The sequence below is a fragment of the Loxodonta africana genome, chromosome 24 (genome assembly GCF_030014295.1).
Source record: "Loxodonta africana isolate mLoxAfr1 chromosome 24, mLoxAfr1.hap2, whole genome shotgun sequence".
In the NCBI taxonomy this organism is placed as follows: domain Eukaryota; kingdom Metazoa; phylum Chordata; class Mammalia; order Proboscidea; family Elephantidae; genus Loxodonta; species Loxodonta africana.
In genome coordinates, this window is record NC_087365.1 from 46,669,996 (window position 1) to 46,689,784 (window position 19,789).

Consider the following 19,789-nt stretch of genomic DNA (forward strand, 5'->3'; position numbering starts at 1 on the left):
GAGAAACAGACATCCTCGTACACTGTAATGTAAAATGATACCATCTCTGTGGGGATCATTTACCAATACGCGTTTTCCCTTTGACCCAGTAACTCCACTTCCAGATATTTATATTGTAGACATACACTGCAGAAGAATGTGCCTGCAAGGTTTTTCATTGAAGCCTTATTGATAACTGCAAGAGCGGAAACAATCCAGGTTTCCATCTGTAGAGAATGGTACAACCACACATAGAATACTGTGTAGCAGTAAAGAAAGAATGACAAGGCTTCCTTTTTATTGACGTGGAAAGCTCTCCAGGATATATTGTTAAATGAAAAAAAAAGCAATGTGCAGAAAAAAATTTATAGGGATATTACCTTTTGTATGCCATCCAGTCACTTTGAACTCATAGAGACCCTACAGGACCCAGTAGAACTGTCCTATAGGGTTTCCTAGGCTGTAATCTTTGTGGGAGCAGATCACTATGCCTTTTCTCCTGCAAAGCAGCTAGGTGGGTTTGAACCACCGATCTTTATGTTAGTAGCCAAACACTTGACTATTGTGCCACCAGGTCTCCTTTTCTTTCATTGCTGTTGTTGTTAGGAGATGTTGAGTTGGCTCCGAATCATAGCAACCCTACGTAACAGAATGAAACACTGCTCAGTCCTGCACCATCCTCACAATTATTTTTTTGTTTGAGCCATTGGGTTGTATCTGCTGTGTCAATCTATCTTGTTAAGAGTCTTCCTCTTTTTTGCTGACCTTCACTTTACCAAGTGTGAAGTCCTTTTCCAGGGACTGCTCTCTCCTGATAACAGGTCCAAAGCAGATGAGGTGAAGTGTTGCCATCCTTGCTTCTAAGGAGCATTCTGGCTGTACTTCTTCCAGTCACATTTGTTCTTTCTTTCAGCAGTTTACTGTATAGTCAATATTCTTTGCCAACACTGTAATTCAAAGGCATCAATTCTTTTTCGATCTTTCTTATTCATTGTCCAGCTTTCACATGCGTATAAGGCAATTGAAAATACCATGACTTGGGTCAGGAGCATCTTAGTCTTCAAGGTGACATCTTTGCTTTTTAACACTTTAAAGCGGTCTTTTGCAGCAGAATTGCACAATGCAATGTGTTGTTTGATTTCTTGACTGCTGCTTCCATAGCTGTTGATTGTGGTTCAGGTAAAATGAAATTCTTGACAACTTCAGTCTTTTCTGTGTTTATCTTGTTGTTGCTTACTGGTCCAGTTGTGAGGATTTTTGTTTTCTTTATGTTGAGGTGTAATCCATACTGAAGGCTGTGGTCTTTGATCTTTATCAGTAAGTACTTCAAGTCCTCTTCACTTTTAGTAAGAAAGGTTGTGTCATCTTCATAACGCAGGTTGTTGATGAGCCTTCCTCCAACCCTAATGTCCTGTTCTTCTTCATATAGTCCAGCATCTCAGATTATTTGCTTAGCATACAGACTGAATAAGTATGGTGAAAGGATACAAACCTGACACACACCTTTCCTGACTTTAAACCACACAGTATCCACTTGTTCTGTTCAGAGGACTGCCTCTTGGTTTATGTACAGTTTATTTATGAGCACAATTGAGTGTTCTGGAATTCCCATTCTTTGCAATGTTATCCATAATTTCTTACGATCCATGTAGTTGAATGCATAGTCAGTAAAACACAGGTAAACATCTTTCTGGTATTCTCTGCTTTCAGCTAGGATCCATATGACATCAGCAGTGATATCCCTGGTTCTATGTCCCCTTCTGAATTCAACTTGAATTTCTGGCAGTTCCTGTCGATGTACTGCTGCAACCACTTTTGAATGACCTTCAGCAAAATTTTACTTGAGTGTGATATTAATGATATTGTTCAATAATTTCTGCATTCAGTTGGATCACCTTTCTTTGGAAAAGGCGTGAATATGGATCTCTTCAGGTTGGTTGGCCAGGTAGCTGTCTTCCAAATTTCTTGGCATAGATGCATGAGCACTTCCAACGCTGCATCCATTTATTGGAACATCTCAGTTGGTATTCTGTTAATTCTCGGAGACTTGTTTTTTGCCAGGGCCTTTCAGTGCAGCTTTGAACTCTTACTTCAGTAACATCCTTTTATATAAGGGGACTATATATTTATATTTGCTTGTAGAAATACAGGAAGTATTTACAAGAAATTGATGAAAGTGTTTACCAATTGTGAGTGGGGCAGGGGGTGGGGGGAGGAACAGGGATGAATAGAAATTAGTTTTCTCAAAGTATTCCTCTCTGTATCATTTTCCTTTTCGAAACTTGTGAACGAATTTTCCACTAAAAATTAAATTGAAGTTTTAAAAAGCCAAAATATAATAAGTGCTTACTATATGCCAGGGTCTGTGCTTTTCATGTTTCTTCTCATTTAAACCACATTTGGAGAAGTATGAATAAAAACTCTAATTTACAGAGAAGGAGACTATCTTAGGTTGGGTTCTCTAGAGAAGCAAAACCAGTGAAGCATATATACATGTTGTTGTTGTTGTTGTTAGGTGCCGTCAAGTCGGTTCCGACTCATAGTGACCCTATGCACAGCAGAGCGAAGCACTGCCCGGTCCTGAGCCATCCTTACAATCGTTGCTATGCTTGAGCTCATTGTTGCAGCCACTGTGTCAATCCACCTCGTTGAGGGTCTTCCTCTTTTCCGCTGACCCTGTTACTCTGCCAAGCATGATGTTCTTCTCCAGGGACTGATCCCTCCTGACAGCAGGTCCAAAGTATGTAAGATGTAGTCTCACCATCCTTGCCTCTAATGACAATCCTGGCTGTACTTCTTCTAAAACAGATTTATTCGTTCTTTTGGCAGTCCATGGTATATTCAATATTCTTCGCCAACACCACAATTCAAAGGCATCAGTCCTTCTTTGGTCTTCTTATTCGTTGTCCAGCTTTCACGTGCATATGATGCGATTGAAAATACCATGAATTGGAACAGGCGCACCTTAGTCTTCAAGGCGACATCTTTGCTCTTCAACACTTTAAAGAGGTCCCTTGAAGCGGATTTACCCAATGCAATGTGTCTTTTGATTTCTTGACTGTGCTTCCATGGCTGTTGACTGTGGATCCAAGTAAAATGAAATCCTTGACAACTCCAATCTTTTCTCTGTTTATCATGATGTTGCTCATTGGTCCAGTTGTGAGGATTTTTGTTTTCTTTATGTTTATGTGGGTGTAGAGGCTGGAAAGTCCCAAGTCTGTGTGTGGGTCAGGTGTCAGGCTGGAGGGTTCTCTTGACCCATGTAGCTGCAGGGGTGATGAACCCATGATCGGCAGGTAAGATGGCAGGCTGCTGGCTCAAGTCTGGAGAACCAGAGGTCAGATGATGACCAGCTGAATGCAGGATCCAGAGCAGGGCAAAAGTCAACAAGCTTTACCAGAAAGTCCATATATATTGGATGTAGGCTGTACCCTCAAGGAAACTACCTTTCAACTGATTGGATGCTCAGAGGAGATTTCATCATGGAGTTGATGATACTATATCAGATCTCATCATATTGGTGATTACATCATGACATAACTGCCAGATTACATCTTTACATAACTGCCAAACCACTGAGAATCATGGCCCAGTAAGTTGACATACCTTAACCATCACAGAGACTGATGCTCAGAGAAGTTACTTTGCACTGGTAAGTTGTGACTTTGATTTACACAGATATATTCCTGGATGGTGCAAGAAGTTTGTGCTCAACTACTAACCTAAATGTTGGCGGTTCGAACCCACCCAGTGGCACTATACAAGAAAGGCTTAGTGATCTGCTTCTGTAAAGATTATAGCCAAGAAAAACCTATGGAGCAGTTCTACTCCGTAATGTATGGGGTTGCCATGAGTTGGAATCAACTTGACAGTAATGGGTTTTTGTCTAACTCTAGGTCTTTGCTCTTAACTACTAGGCCGAACCACGGCAATTGAAAATTAACAACATCCAAATTATAAACCAAATGTTGGCAGTTCAAACCCACCCAGCGGCTCCTTGGAAGGAAGACCTAGGGATCTGCTCCCATAAAGATTATAGCCCAGAAAAATGTATGGGACATTTCTACTCTGTCACATGAGATCACTGTCATGGATTGAATTATGTCCCCCCAAAAATGTGTGTATTAACTTAGGCCGTGTGTGGTTGTCCTCCATTTTGTGATTTTCCTATGTGTTATAAATCATAATCTCTGCCTGTGGTTAAAAAGGATTAGGCTGGGATGTAACACCCTTGCTCAGGCCACATCCCTGATCCAATTAAAGGGAGTTTTCCTGGGGTGTGGCCTGAACCACCTTTGATCTCTCAAGAGATAAAAGGAAAGGGAAGCAAGTAGAGAGTTGGGGACCTCATACCACCAAGAAAGCAGTGCTGGAAGCAAAGCGTGTCCTTTGGACACAGGATCCCTGCACCTGAGAAGCTCCTCAACCAGGGGAAGATTGAGGACAAGGACCTTCCTCCAGAGCTGACAGAGAAAGAAAGCCTTCCCCTGGAGCTGATGCTCAGAATTTGGACTTGTAACCTACTAGACTGGGAGAAAATAAATTTCTCTTTGTTAAAGCCATCCAGTTGTTGTATTTCTGTTATAGCAGCACTAGATGACTAAGACAATTGCTAAGAGTTGGAATAGATTCTGCAGCACCTAACAACAACAACAAATTATATTTTATTTCCATTTTCTTGTGTCCCCACCCTGTCCCTACCTACATGAATACATAATTGCTATGTAATTGTCATTGTAGGGTAAATTCAATTTTATATTTTATATATATAATATTTCTCACCAAAGTCGAGAGGGCAGGAGAGAGGGTTAGAATCTGCCTTAAAAGCTAAAAAGCCTGCCACTGGAGCCTAAGAAAAGCTGCAATGATAAGGGCTTATTATCCTTGGATGCCTCCAAGGTAGACATTAAAAAACAATGCAACTGAATTAATTGCTTCCTCTTTAGAAATTATAATGGATTTGAGAGTATTAACATGCATTTGGTTTTCTTAAAATTCCAGGCTCTGCTTCATGGTGTGTGCATATAGAGGGACAGAGGTGAACTCTAGAAAAACCAGAATTCTTCCCATTCGGGTAACGCATCAGCAGCCTGGAAAGAAAGAAACGTTAGGAGTCAAATGTTGAGAGCATCTGTTGGTTCTGCCTGCCCAGCATCTATTTTTCTCCTTCTTTTAGTACCAGCAGCACCTTGATTTTCCTTTGAAATACTCCCCTTTTCACTTTCAACCCATTCCATTTGGAGAAGCTGACCCCACTCTTTGGCTGTAGGAGTGGGCATGTGACCACATCTGGCCAGTCAGAACATGCTGTCATTCTGTCCACAGTGATTGGCTGAAAGGGTGTACCTGTGACTAAAATCAAGCCAGTGACAGCCTTTGAGATTCAGTCCTAGCTTTTTGCTGGAACCATTAGTGCTGAGAGTCTATCTTTGCTGGGGTTAACAAACTGAGTATAAAGCTGGAGCTCCAAGAGGCCCCCAAGAGGAGAGAGCGTGTCTCTGAATGAAGCCAAAGCAGAGGAAATCAGGGCCAATGGATGGGACGGAGAAGACAGATCGCTTCCGCTTAAATAATGAACTGGACACAGAGTAATAAATTGGAACGAACTTTGCACGAACATAGAGACTTGGTTTCCAATTCACTTGTTCATTTAACTGCTATTTATTAAGTTTTTACTAGGTGCCGTTCTGGGCACTAAAGACAGTGGTGAACCAGGGAAATAGTCTGTATCCTCATAAATCCTTATAGACCCTATCCATCCCAGTTGGAGAGATAGACACTAAATAAACAAGTAAATCTATGAAATAATATTAATTAGAGTTGTCAAGAGAAATTGTAAAAGACTTTGAAATCGGTAATAAAAATACTACTGAGTGTCCTTTGGAATGCTGGATGTTGTTTAGCAAACCCTTTTTAGGACTTGACTGAGCCATCTTGCAACTCTAATTTGTAAAAAATTGATACTAATGCAAATGGTTCTTGCCCAAGAAGATGCAAATGAACTTTGCCCAGTGGAAATGCAATTGATTGCCACCCTATGGAAGAGATGATTCCAAACATGACATTGCATGTCCTGGGGATACTGACCTGCTTTACATCTATTAGCAATTTCATTTCAACCTTCCTAACTACCTTATTGGAAAGGAAAACTTGGTGCTAGAGGTTAAGAGCTATGGCTGCTAACCAAAAAGTTCGGCAGTTCAAATCCACCAGGCACTCCTTGGAAACCATATGGGGCAGTTCTACTCTGTCCTATAGGGTCCCTGCGAGTGGGATGTTTGTTGTTGGGTTAACTACCTTATCTATGAGTTTGTCTTTGGATTCTCCTTGAGTCAGGATTAACAACTTTCTGGTTCCCTTAACAATTCATGAGTTAAATAAAATCTTTGACATGTATTTGCTTTATATTTGAATAAAAGTCATAATTTTGCCTTTTTGAAAAATGTATTTTAACAATGGTGAGTGCTATGAAGAAAAATAAAGCAGGTAAGGGGTTGTGAAGGAGCCCCCAAAATCTAGGTGCTTGGCATAAGGAGAGGCTTCTGCCAAAGATGTAGGCCATACTCCAAATTTGTTGTTTACTGTTCATTCTGAGCTGACTCTCAAAAGTCAGCTAGCCAGAATACCTCTAGGAAGCCTGTGGGCTCCCCTCTGCTCTCTTCCCCTCCCATCATGCTCCCAGGAAGGACACTTACTCAGGCTTGTCCCCCAAATATCCATAGATTAACAAGACTATTAAAGAAACAATGCTTAAGGAATCTTGTAATTGCCTGGTGTCTGTTAAATCATGATTTTATAAATGTCAACCAATCAGAATTTTTTCCTTGTAAGCTCGTAGATTTCCTGTACTTAAACTCTGTGAAAAATTCCTTTCACCAGAGTATTTTGTTACCAATTGCCAATCTGACACAAAGGGTCCTTGTCTTTTCCCAAGTAAGAATACATGCGAAAGACAAACTTTATCTTCAGTGAGCTTTATTTTGCTTGAGTCGAGCAAAAGGAGTCAGTGGGGGACTAAACCTCTCCAAAAGGCTGACTCAAAAAGGGAAGGAAAGCTAGGGTTTATATAGGTTTGGTGGAGACAATAGAATAATGAATATTTAGTGGGCTTCTTTCAAGGGGTGGTTACTTCTCAGAATGGCGGTACATGCTAATTAGGTTGAGTGTGCATCTGGAATCCAAGATGGAACCTGCTGATATTCAAGATGGAGTCCTCTCAGCAGTCCTTGGCATCACTTATTACGGGATATAGCGTAAGCGTGCTGATCTTTGGTACTACATCGCCATCTTCGGAGGGGAGGGCTAAGGAAGGTTAAACAGCGGTCACACTTGTTCTGCAGGAGCCTGTAAAGGGGAAAGGACTAGAAAAACACTAAGAAGGAGATAGTAATTCAAGGGTTATTTCAATCTTATCTCATGTTGACAGGGTGGGGTTCCTGTTTACCCAACTTCTAGATGGTAATCTTTCAACAGCTCTTTTGTTCTGCCAGCAGAGTTAACCCTATTTGTCTCACTTTTGTGAATCCTTAAAGTGCTGTCTGGTCAGGATCCCTCTTTTGTATGGAAAAAACATTACAAAGTTTAGTAAAGCAAAGTTTTATTCAGCATATTTTCAAAAAGGCGAAAGTGGGAAATGGACAAGAATGTTGCCAGACCTAATGTTTGCCCAAATCCAAGGAAATATCACAGAACAGACGAGAATGAGAAATGGACAAGAACACTGCCACAGCCATATCTGCTCTAGACCAAGAAATATTACAGAAAAGGCAAAAATGGGAAAACGGACAAGCATGCTGCTAGAGCCATGTCTGCTCGAGTCTAAGGAATATTACAGAATAAGCAAGATTGGGAAAACAAACAAGCATGCTACTAGACTCCTATCTGCCCAAGTCCAAGTCATCAGTATATATTAACATTACAAATGGGCAAAACTATTGAAAGCTTCACCTTTCCACAGATTGGCTAGAAACTGTGATCCTACATTTTGAATTGTCTTTCTTAACAAACATTGGTAAAGGTTTTCAGTAACAACAGTCAGGAGAGTCTTCATTGGTCCAGCAAATTTTCTGTTCACTAAATGCTAATAAAAAAGATAAGAGTCAAAAGTCTTTTGTGTTCCCTTTGATGATTTGTTTAAGTGAAAGTTTCCCTAGAAGATATTTTCCAAGATTATTTTAGCTACTGTCTTTATACCTCAGGGCTCAGCTGTGAGTCCTTGTGAGCTCCAGCTGGGTCACATTTTCTAGGCTCAGGACAGGGAATAATGATTCCAATATTATTTTCTAAATCACTCTGCTCCTTCAATAAATCTCTTGATTTAATTTTAACAGGAACTTCAGCTTACTCTTGACAGGGTAAATAGTGATAGGCTGGGGTGTGGGGCTATTTTAGAGAAGGCGATGGAGAAGGCCTTTCTGAGAAGGCAACTTTTAAGCAGACATGTTGAGCCTCAGTTTTCTCATCTGTAAAATGGCCTCCAGGCTCTCTCTAGGACTTACTTTCAATGAGTTTATTAATTCTTCTTTCAGTTGAAAGAGTAGCTCTGCACTGATCTCATTGACAGTCCTCTTTTACACCATTTTGGTGACCAATAACAATAATTCAGAAGCCAGGTGACAAGGGTCCAAATCCTTGTTTGTTCTTTTTGTCTGCCCAGAACCTATTTCTTCCTCCTCTGGTAACAGGATCATGGTTTTTTGTTGCAGAGCCAGTCCATGTGGTTTAGAAAAACTTCCTATCCTGAGGATTTGGGAGTGGGCATGTGACCAATAAGAACGTCACATCTCCCTGCCCTAAGTGTTTGGCTTATGGTAGGTTACGTGACTCAGGCTTGGACAATGAGAGCCCATCCCAGAAATTTTCTTGGAACTACTGTCAAAGAGATTTTTCTCTTTCTCTTGTGGTTGCTATGCTGGTGGACAGTACTCTTGGAACCAGCATCTAGAGAAAGCTACAGGAGAGTGATGCCAACATGGAGGAGGAAGAGCTGAGAGATGATGGAGAAGCTGAATACCAATAACTTCAATTGAGCCCCTAGAGTCAACCTAATATGATTATCCCAAAACTTTTTATTTAAGCTAGCGTAGGCTTACTAATACAAACCCCAAATCATTATTCTTTAGCAAAATGTTCTGACCAACTGCACTTCCAATATATGATCAGGCTGCCCAAGCTAGCTCCATAATCATTTTGTTATCTCTTACCAATGAATAGCCAGGAACCAGCCTTTGGAATCAGAGAGAGCTAGGTTCAAATTATACCTCTACTACTTAGAAACTCGATGACCTTGGGGAAGTTTAGTCAAGTATACAAAACTGCTTTTTGGGCACCTATTATACATTTTTTTTTTTTATTATACATCAGGTTCAAAGTGTGGAGTTGTGAGCAAGACAAAGTATTGCGGTGACTGTAGACTAAGGCAGGGGTGGATTAGCTTTTCTGAATCTGTTTCCCCATCTTTAAAATGGAGAAAAACATATTACCTGATTCTTAATGTTGCTGTATTAAATATTGTTGTCTTTGTGTGCCCTGAAGTCTATTTCAACTCATAGCAACCCCACGTGACAGAGAACTGCCCCACAGGATTTCCTAGGCTGTGATCTTTAAGGAAGCAGATCACCAGGTCTTTCTCTGCCAACCTTTTGGTTACCAGCCAAGCACTTAACCATTGCCACACCAGGGCTCCCGGCAGTAAATGTTATTAGTTATTATTAATTTTTTCTGAAGATGGGAGTTGAGGAGAATTCCTTCTGGTCAAGAATCCTTGGAGATTTAGACTCCTTTTCTACACACTGGGGCTTTATTTATTTATTTAGATACTGTTCTGCATTGAATTATGTCCCTCAAAAATTTGTGTTATAAATCCTAACCTCTATGTCTGTGGTTATAACCCCCTTTGGGAATGGGTCATCTTTGTTATGTTAATGAGGCAGGATAAGTGTGGGGTGTGCATTGAGTCAATCTCTCTTTTTAAAAAAATTGTGCTTTAAGTGAAAGTTTACAATTCAAGTCAGTTTCTGATACAAAAACTTATGCACACATTGTTATATGACCCTAATTGCTCTCCCTACAGTGTGACAGCACACTCCTTCTCTCCACCCTGTATTTCCTGTGTCCATTCAACCAGCTCCTGTCACCTTCTGCCTTCTCATCTAGCCTCTGAACAGGAGCTGCCCATTTAGTCTCATGTATCTACTTGAGCCAAGAAGCACACTCTTCATCAGCATCATTTATGTCTTATAGTCCAGTCTAAACTTTGTCTGAAGAGTGGGCTTTAGGAATGGTTTTAGTTCTGGGCTAACAGAGAGTCTGGGGGCATGTCTTCTGGAGTCCTTCCAGTCTCAGTTAGACCATCAAGTCTGGTCTTTTTACTACAATTTGAATTCTGCACCTTATTTTTCTTCTGCTCCATTAGGGACTCTTTGTTGTGTTCCCTGTCAGACAGTCATTGGTGGTAGCGGGCACCATCTGGTTCTTCCGGTCTCAGGCTGACAGAGTCTCTGGTTTATGTGGCCCTTTCTATCTCTTGGGCTCATATTTTCCTTATGTCTTTGGTGTTCTTCATTCTCCATTGCTCCAGGTGGGTTGGGACCAATTGATGCATCTTAGATGGTTGCTTGCTAGCTTTTAAGACCTGAGACACCACTCACCAAAGTGGAATGCAGAACATTTTCTTAACAAACTTTGTTACGCCAATTGACCTAGATGTCTCCTGAAACCAGTCAGACTCTTTTGAGATATAAAAGAGATTAAACAAGCAAGTGAGCACGCAGAGAGGGGTAAGATAGATGCCAGGCCACATGGAGATCTCCAAGGAACCAGGAAGCAGAAGCTGAAGAGACAAGGACCTTCCCCCGGAGCTGACAGAGAGAGCTGGTATCCCGAATTCGGACTTCTATCACCCTAAGCTGTAAGAAAATAAATTTCTGTTTGCTAAAGTCATCCACTTATGGTATTTCTGTTATAGCAGCACCAGATAGCTAAGACATACACCAACATTTCTTAGTCACCCACTGTGTACCCTTCAACCTGGAGAGAAGGCAGGGGCAGATTCAAATCCCAGCTCTACTACTCCTCAGTCTTGATCAGGTGACTCAACCATTTAAAGCTGAGTCTGTTTATCTGTAAAGGGGGACGATGAAACCTGCCCAAAGTGAAAGTGAAAGAAGAGAACTGTAAGTCAAAGGGAAATGAAAAACATAAAGGGGAGAGTTAAAGAAGAGTACAATATGCAAAATCCAAGCACACAGCAGGTGCTTCATGGTTGTTTGTCCTGCCTTCTGTTTGGAACAAAAGCCAGAAGCACACTTTTTGTTTTAGATGTTCTTCCTGCTATTTGGCTGAGTTGAGCTCACGTATCTTCCTTTCTCCTTAAATAGCCTTTCCTCTGGACAGAATGTTCCTGAAGGAGGCCCTGAGGCGAAACATCTCAGCTAACTTTAGTTTGCTATTTCCAGCCTGAATTTATTCCTGGGCAAATCAACCATTGACAGTATCCTCCCCAGGTTGCAGATCTCTCGCGTGAGGCACCAGAGTTCTGTGGGACACAGAGCCCTGAAATCTGGAATGCTGCTGGGTTCGAGGGCCTCTTCCAGTCTAAAAAATCCTGAACTGCAGATGGTATGGAATGGGATGATGGAATATTTCCTGGACTTCCTCTTCTTCTTCTTCTTTTTTTTTTAAATGACAGTAGTTTAAAGAAAAAAGAGGAACTGTAGTGGTGCAATGGTTAACTGCTCGCCTGCCAACCAAAAGGTCAACAATTCAAACTCACCAGCGGCTCCATGGGAGCAAAGACTTGGCAATGTGCTCCCCTAAAGATTACAGCCTAGAAAACCCTATGGAGCAGTTCTACTCTGTCACAGCGTCAATACGAGTTGGAATCCATGGCATATAATAACAGTAAAGAAAAAAACAAAACACCTGAGAATTGTCCTTCCATGGGAATGGGAAAGTTGGGGTGCTTATCCACTGATTCCAGTACCCACTGGTTGAGGATGATCCCTGGTAACATTAAGTCTCCAGCACGTTTTCTGAGCTGCCCTGTAGTCTATGTTAGGGACAGCCTTCAAGCTAAGAGATACACATGTGTGAGATGGGGAGCTGACAGCATGCCAGGACTGTCCACCATAGTTGTAGGTGACCTTCAGAGGTGGGTCAAGAGCATTAGGGATGGAGCACCAACGGCATCTGCTACAAAAAGAATAACACATTATTACGGATTGAACTGTGACCCCCCCAATATGTGTGTCAACTTGGCTAGTCCATGATTCCCAATATTGAGTGATTGTCTACCATTTTGTCATCTGGTGTGATTTTCCTATGTGTCGTAAATCCTACCTGTATGATGTCAATGAGGCAGGATTAGAGGCAGTTATGTTAATGAGAGAGGACTCAATTGGGTTGTGTCCTAAGCCAAACTCTTTTGAGATATAAAAGGGAGAAGTGGGTAGAGAGATGGGGACCTCATACAACCAAGAAAGAAGCTCCAGGAATAGAGCGTGTCTTTTGGACCTGGGGTTCCTGTGCAGAGAAGCTCCTAGGCCGGGGGAGCATTGATGACAAGGACCTTTCTCCAGAGCTGACAGAGAGAGATAGCCTTCCCTTGGAGCCAGCACCCTGAATTCAGACTTCTAGCCTCCTAAACTGAGAGAGAATAAATTCCTCTTTGTTAAAGCCATCCATTTATGGTATTTCTGTTATAGCAGCCCTAGATAACTAAGACATACATCTAATAACTGGGAAAATTCTAGTTTCAGGCAGTGTTGGATCAAGGACCTTGAACGACATCAACAGGACTTGGGTTCTCAACATCTTTCGGTTTTTCTTACCCTGGGTTGGCTTTATTCTCCACAGGGTGGCTCCAGGCTTAATTGTACCAGTCTAGAAACACCAGCCGAAGGGGATACTTCTTTTCTAAAATCTGAGCCAACTCTCATAGCCTGACTTGAGCTACATGTCCAACCCTGTTCCATGGCCAGAACCTCTGATTGAGCAGACGTGAGTCACATGTGGTGGTATGCTAATAAATGTTTAACAACTGACTTTTCAAGAAAATAAAAACTTTGATTTGTAGTGGTATAAATACTCCCACCACGGCTGATTTCAAGTTACCAAGAAGGCATCTACTGACTTGCAAAACTCCTGTAAATTTCATCAGCAGCTCTTGTGAGCCTGTTGGAGCTTGCTCAGTCACACCACCACTCACGTAACTACTCTAGAACCCAGATAATTGGGCCACACCAAGCATTCCACTTGGACTGAGAGTAGGGAGGGGGTGGCTCCCCAAAGGAAAATCAGGTCCTGTTAAGAGAATAAGAGTAAATAGATACTGCAGTGGCATAAACAATAAACCTAACCAAACGCATTGCTGTGGAGTCGATTCTGACTCATAGTGACCCTTTGGACAGACTAGAACTTCCCCATAGGGCTTCCAAGACTGTAATCTTTATGGGGAGCCCTGGCGGCACAGTGCTTAAGCCCTCGGCTATTAACAGAAAGGTTGGCGATTCGAACCCACCAGCTGCTCCTCGGGAGAAGTATGTGGCAGTCTGCTTCTGAGAAGATTTATAGCCTTGGAAGCTATGGGGAAGTTCTACTCCTATAGGGTCACTATGAGTTGGAATCAACGATGCAATGGGTTTGGTTTTGGAATCTTTGCAGAAGCAGACAGCCATGTTTTTCTCCCCGGAGCAACTGGATGGGTTGGAACCTCAGACCTTTCGGTTAGCAACTGAGCACTTAACCACTGTGCAAACAGGGGTCCTTCAGCATACACAATAGTTGTCCATTAATTATACAGTGTTAATTTGAATTTCTACACTTGTTTGTCAGTTTGTCCTACCATGGTTGTTTTTGTGTTGCTGTGATGCTGGAAGCTATGCCGCAGTAAGTTCAAATACCAGCAGAGTTACCTATGGCGGCCAGGTTTCAGCAGAACTTCCAGACTAAGACAGACTAGGAAGAAAGTCTTGGTGATCTGCGTCTGGGAATTTGCCAGTGAAAACCTATGGATGGCTACAGAATATTGCCCATATGGTGCTAGAGGATGAGCCCTCTGGAATTGACTGCACAGCAGTGGGTCCTCTTTTTTGGTTGGGTCGGAAGGCACTCAAAATACACATTGGCTGAAATAGTGGACTCGAGCATACCAGTGATTGTGAAGATGGTGCAGGATTGGTGTCTTAGGCATCTAGTGCTGCTACAACAGAAATACCACAAGTGGATGGCTTTAACAAAGAGAAATTTATTTTCTCACAGTCTGGTAGGCTAGAAGTCCAAATTCAGGGCATCAGCTCCAGGGAAAGACTTTGTCTCTCTGTCGGCTTTGGAAGAAGGTCCTTCTCATCAATCTTCCCCTGGACTAGGAATTTCTCTGCACAGGAACCCCGAGTCCAAAGAAAACTCTCTGCTCCTGGCACTGCATTCTCGGTGGTGTGAGGTCCCCATGTCTCTCTGCTCGCTTCTCTCTTTTATATCTCAAAAGAGATTGGCTTCAGACACTATCAAATCTTATAGATCTCATGAGTATAACTGCCACTAATCCATGTCCTTACATCATAGTGATAAGATTTACAACACATAGGGAAATCACATCAGATGACAAAATGGTAGACGATCATACAGTCCTGGGAATCGTGACCTAGCCAAGTTGACAGATATTTTGGGGGGACACAATTCAATCCATGACAATTGGGCAGCATTTTGTTCTGTTGTATGTGGGATCACCATGAGTCAGAGCGGACTTGATGGCAACTAATAACAACAACAATTCACATTTGCTGAGTAATAAATGACCTAAAAATCTTATAATCATAAGCATTTATGCTCATGTTCATAGGTCTACAGGTCTAGACTGGGCTCAGCTGGCCAGTTTCGCCTCAGGCTGCAGGTGTGCTGGGTGGGGTTTGTTCCGTCTGTTCCTCGTCATCCTTGGACCAGTGGCTATCTGGGGCAATTTCTGTTCAAAGCACCCATAGGAGCTTCAGAGGCCCAAACCGTGTAAGCACACGGCGCCTCTTGTCGCAGGACTAAAACTCATGACCAAGCTCAACCCCCATGGGAGTGGGACATTTGAAAGCACTCCCACGCAGAGGACCCTGAGAAGCTACATGGTACTCACAGGTTAAGGAGTGCTTGTGGCACAACGGTGAAGTGCTCAGCTGCCAACCAGGTTGGCAGTTCAAACTCACCTAGAGGCTCCAGAGGAGAAAGGCCTGGTAATCTGCTTCTGTAAAGACTGTTGTTATTGTTAGGTACCAGCGAGTCTGTTCCCACTCACAGCGATCCCATATAACAGGGTAGAACTGCCTCCTAGGGTTTCCTAGGCTGTAATCTTTACGGGAGCAGATCACCAAGTCTTTTCTCCCTCCGAGCAGCTGGTGGGTTCCTAACTGTTGACTTTTTCTGTTAGTAGCAGAATGCTGAACCATTGTGCCACCAGGGGTCCTCTGTAAAGATTACAACTAAGAAAACCCTAAGGGCAGTTTTATGGAGTTGATATGAGTTGGAAATTGACTTGACAGCACCTGACATGAACACTTAGGTTAGTGAAAAACTATGACACATAACTTTTTGTGTTATTCTGCAAATTTCTTTGTTTCACTTAATACTTCTTTATGGGTATTCATCCGGGTCAGTAGGGATAGATCTAAGTGATTCTTTTTAATCTTTGTGTAAAAATTCATAGGATAAACGTGTCACAATTTATCAATCATCCCACTAATGAACTAATGATGGATGTTTATGTTATATCAGGTTTTGGGGCTTTTTTTCCGGCTTTAGACAATTCTCCAATAAATTTCTTGGTATATGTATTCTTATATGTTCTCTGTTCTATAGCAGGGGTCAGCAAACCAAGGCCCATGTGTCAAATCCAGTCTAGCACCTGTTTTTGTAAATAAAATGTTATTGGATAGAATTGGTGTGCATTTTGCGGTGTATACTTTAATAATAATAATAATAAATACCACCACAATAATAGTAAAAAAAAAAGGTTATCAAAACACAGCCATGCTCATTCATTTACATATTGTTTACAGCTGATTTTGAGCTTCAGTGGCAGAGTTGAGCACTTGACAGAAAGGCTATATGGCCTGCAAAGTGTAAAATATTTACTATCTGCATTTTATACAGAAAACTTGCTAACCTTTGTTCCATAGACTAGAATCCTCACTCCGGAAATGCTGGTGAAAAGGAAAAGGAAATGTATTTAAAAATTTTCACTGGATATTGCCATAACTTGTACCTAGGAGCCCTGGTGTGCAGTGGTTAAAGATCAGCAGTTTGAAACCATCAGTGGCCCCGCAGGAGAAATACGTGGCAGTCTGCTTCTGTAGAGATTTACAGCCTTGGGAGCCCTGTGGGGTTGCTATGAGATGGAATCGACTTGACAGCAGTGGGTTTTAGGAGTTAGTATATTAGTTCTTTATTAATTTTTAAGGTTATACATGCTTACTGTAAAAATTAAGTACCAGTACCAGTTGCCGTTGATTCCTACTCATGGCAACCCCACGTACGTCAGGGTAGAGCTGTGCTCCATCGGGCTTTCCATGGCTGGTTTTTTGGATGTACAGTCATACGTTGCTTAACATCCACAATATGTTCCGTGAAACAGGACGTTATGCGATTTGGATGTTCTGTGAACACCGTATCACATACAGAACAGGCGGTTCCACCCACCTGAGGAGCAGGAGCAGCCTGGGCCTGGCAGGCCCCGCCGCCACCTACTGGCTGGACAGAACCCAACAACTCTATCCACTGGGTGTGCAGATGTGGGCTGGATCGGGCCTTCGCGCATGTGAGGATTTTTGTTTTCTTTATGTTGGGGTGTAATCCACACTGAAGGCTGCGGGTCTTTGATCTTCATTAGTAAGTGCTTCAAGTCCTCTCCAGTTTCAGCAAGCAAGGTTGCGTCACCTGCATAACGAAGATTGTTAATGAGTCTTCCTCCAACCCTGATGCCCTGTTCTTCCTCATATAGTCCAGCTTCTGGAATCATTTGCTCAGCATACAGATTGAATAAGTATGGTCAAAGGATACAACCCTGATGCACACCTTTCGTGACTTTAAACCATGCGGTATCCCCTTGTTCTGTTCAGACGACTGCCTCTTGATCTATGTACAGGTTCCTCTGGAATTCCCATTCTTCACAATGTTATCCATAATTTGTTAAGGTCCACACAGTTGAATGCCTTTGCATAGTCAATAAAACACAGGTAAACCTCTTTCTGGTATTCTCTGCTTTCAGCCAGAATCCATTTGACATCAGCAACGATACCCCCGGTTCCATGTCCTCTTCTGAATCCGGCCTGAATTTCTGGCAGTTCCCTGTTTATATACTGCTGCAGCTGCTTTTGAATGATCTTCAGGAAAATTTTACTTGCACGTGATATTAATGATATTGTTTGATAATTTCTGCGTTTGATTGGATCACCTTTCTTGGGAATAGGCATAAACATGGATCTCTTCCAGTTGGTTGGCCAGGTAGCTTTTCCAAATTTCTTGGCATAGACAAGTGAGCACTTCCAGCGCTGCATTCATGTGCTGAAACATCTCAGTTGATATTCTGTCAGTTCCTGGAGCCTTGTTTTTCGCCAATGCCTTTGTTGTAGCTTGGACTTCTTCCTTCAGTACCATTGGTTCCTGGTCATATGCCACCTCTTGAAATGGCTGAATGTCAGCAATTCTTTTTGGTATAGCGACTCTGTAATTCCTTCCATCTTCTTTTGATACTTTCTGTGTCAATTCATAATTTCCCTTCAATATTGCAACTTGAGGCTTGATGTTTTTCTTCAGTTCTTTCAGCTTGAAAAATGCTGAGTCTGTTCTTCCCTTTTGGTTTTCTATCTCCAGCTTCTTGTGCATGTAACTATAATACTTTGTCTTCTCAAGCCACCCTTTGAAATCTTCTGTTCAGCTCTTTAACTTCATCATTTCTTCCCTTCGCTTTAGCTACTCGACATTTAAGAGCAAGCTTCAGAGTCTCTTCTGACATCCATTTTGGTCTTTTCTTTCTTTTATCTCCTTTTAATAATCTCTTGCTTACGTCATGTATAATGTCCTTGGTGTCATCCCACAACTCATCTGGTCTTTGGTCATTAGTGTTCAATGCATCAAATCTATTCTTGAGATGGTCTCTAAATTCAGGTGGGATATACTCAAGGTTGTACTTTGGCTCACATGGACTTGTCCTAATTTTCTTCAGTTTCAACTTGAACTTCCATTAGGGAAAATAATAAACAAAAGGAGGGCTGCTTTCCCTTTAAAAATAAAAAAAATTATGGGACCACAGGTATATGTGCAGTCGGACATTGCCCAAGTGGATGTTATGTGGCACGTGACTGTAGGTATCCAGGACTTTCTTCTGAGGTGCCTCTAGGTGAACTCGGACCTCCAACCTTTGCTGAGCAGCCAAGTGCATTAACCATTTGCAATACCCAGAGACTCCAAGTTAAATACAGAATGTATAAAGAAGAAATCTCACTCCTTCATTACAATCACTTTTATCAGTTTGATGTAACAGTTCTAATCAACACCAGCAGTACACACACACGCACAGAGTTCTTTCCTTCCTTTATTTTATTTAAAAAAAAAAAAAAAATGGGATCTGTTTGTTCTTGTAGCTATTATCCCTGAAATAGTTTTTTGTTATTCTGCCCTCTTTCCGATGGCTCATATCCAAATAGCAATCACTGCAGGTGTTTGGACACAAAAATCCTAGCAGCTGGTGCCCTGAACAGCAGCATTTCAACTCAATGCACTGAAACATAGAATATTTGTTGGCTTTGATAAGCTAATAATCATATGTTTTGATGCCCTATGTTCCCGAAGAAGCCATATTCATATGACTCTATGCTTCAGACCACCCAGTTCACGGAGTTAAAAATCCAAGGTGCTTATCCTGCCTACAAGACCTTTCATAACCTGGCCTTTGCAGCTCCTCTTGTGCCCTCTCCCCCTCGGTCTTGGTGCCTTCTTTCACTTCCTCAAAATCACACCAACCCTCTTCCGGCTTGTTCTTTGTTAGTCAGAACTCTCAGTTACAAAGGACAGAAACTCAGCTCAAGTTGGCTTCAGCCGAAAAAGAAAATCTATTGGCTTGTGTGACTGAGGAGTCTAGAAGCAGATGGTTCCAGTCTCTTTAATCATAGCCTTTAGTCTCTGCTGTATTTTCCTTGCTCTCAGTATCTCCTGAAAGGCTGGAAAGATGTCTCTAAGCTTACATCCTAACTAGAACTAGTTTAGCCACCACGGTGGAAAGAATACTCCCATTTCCCAATGGCTCCAGAAAGGTCCGGTAATGCTCATTGAATCAGCTGTGGTCACGTAAACACCCCTGAACAAGTCAGCTGAGGCCATGTGACCACCGCTGAACAATCAGCTGGGGTCATATGACCACCCTGAACCAATCATCGTGGCCAGTGGGGCAGGATACCCTGATTGGACACCGCTGGATCTGGGGCATCCTACCTTCCCACCAACACTGATGGAGGAATCTGCACCACCTGAGCCCAAGGATTGGTAGTTGGGGAGTTCCTAAATGAAAACCTAAAAGAGGAAAATGGCAGCTGGCAAACAGACCAAGTGTCTGTAATAGGCCCTTTATACATATTGTTCCCTCTGCCTGGAACATCCCTTCCCCACTTTTCACAGTGGCAACAAAGTTATTCTTTACAACTTTTGGAGAAAGATTAAAAATAGCTCAAACGTCTCAATAAGAAATTGGTAAAAGTAGTGGTTCCCAAAATGTGGTCCCCAGACCAGCAACATCAGCATTACCCAGTGTTCTAGGATGAATTTTGTCCCCGAT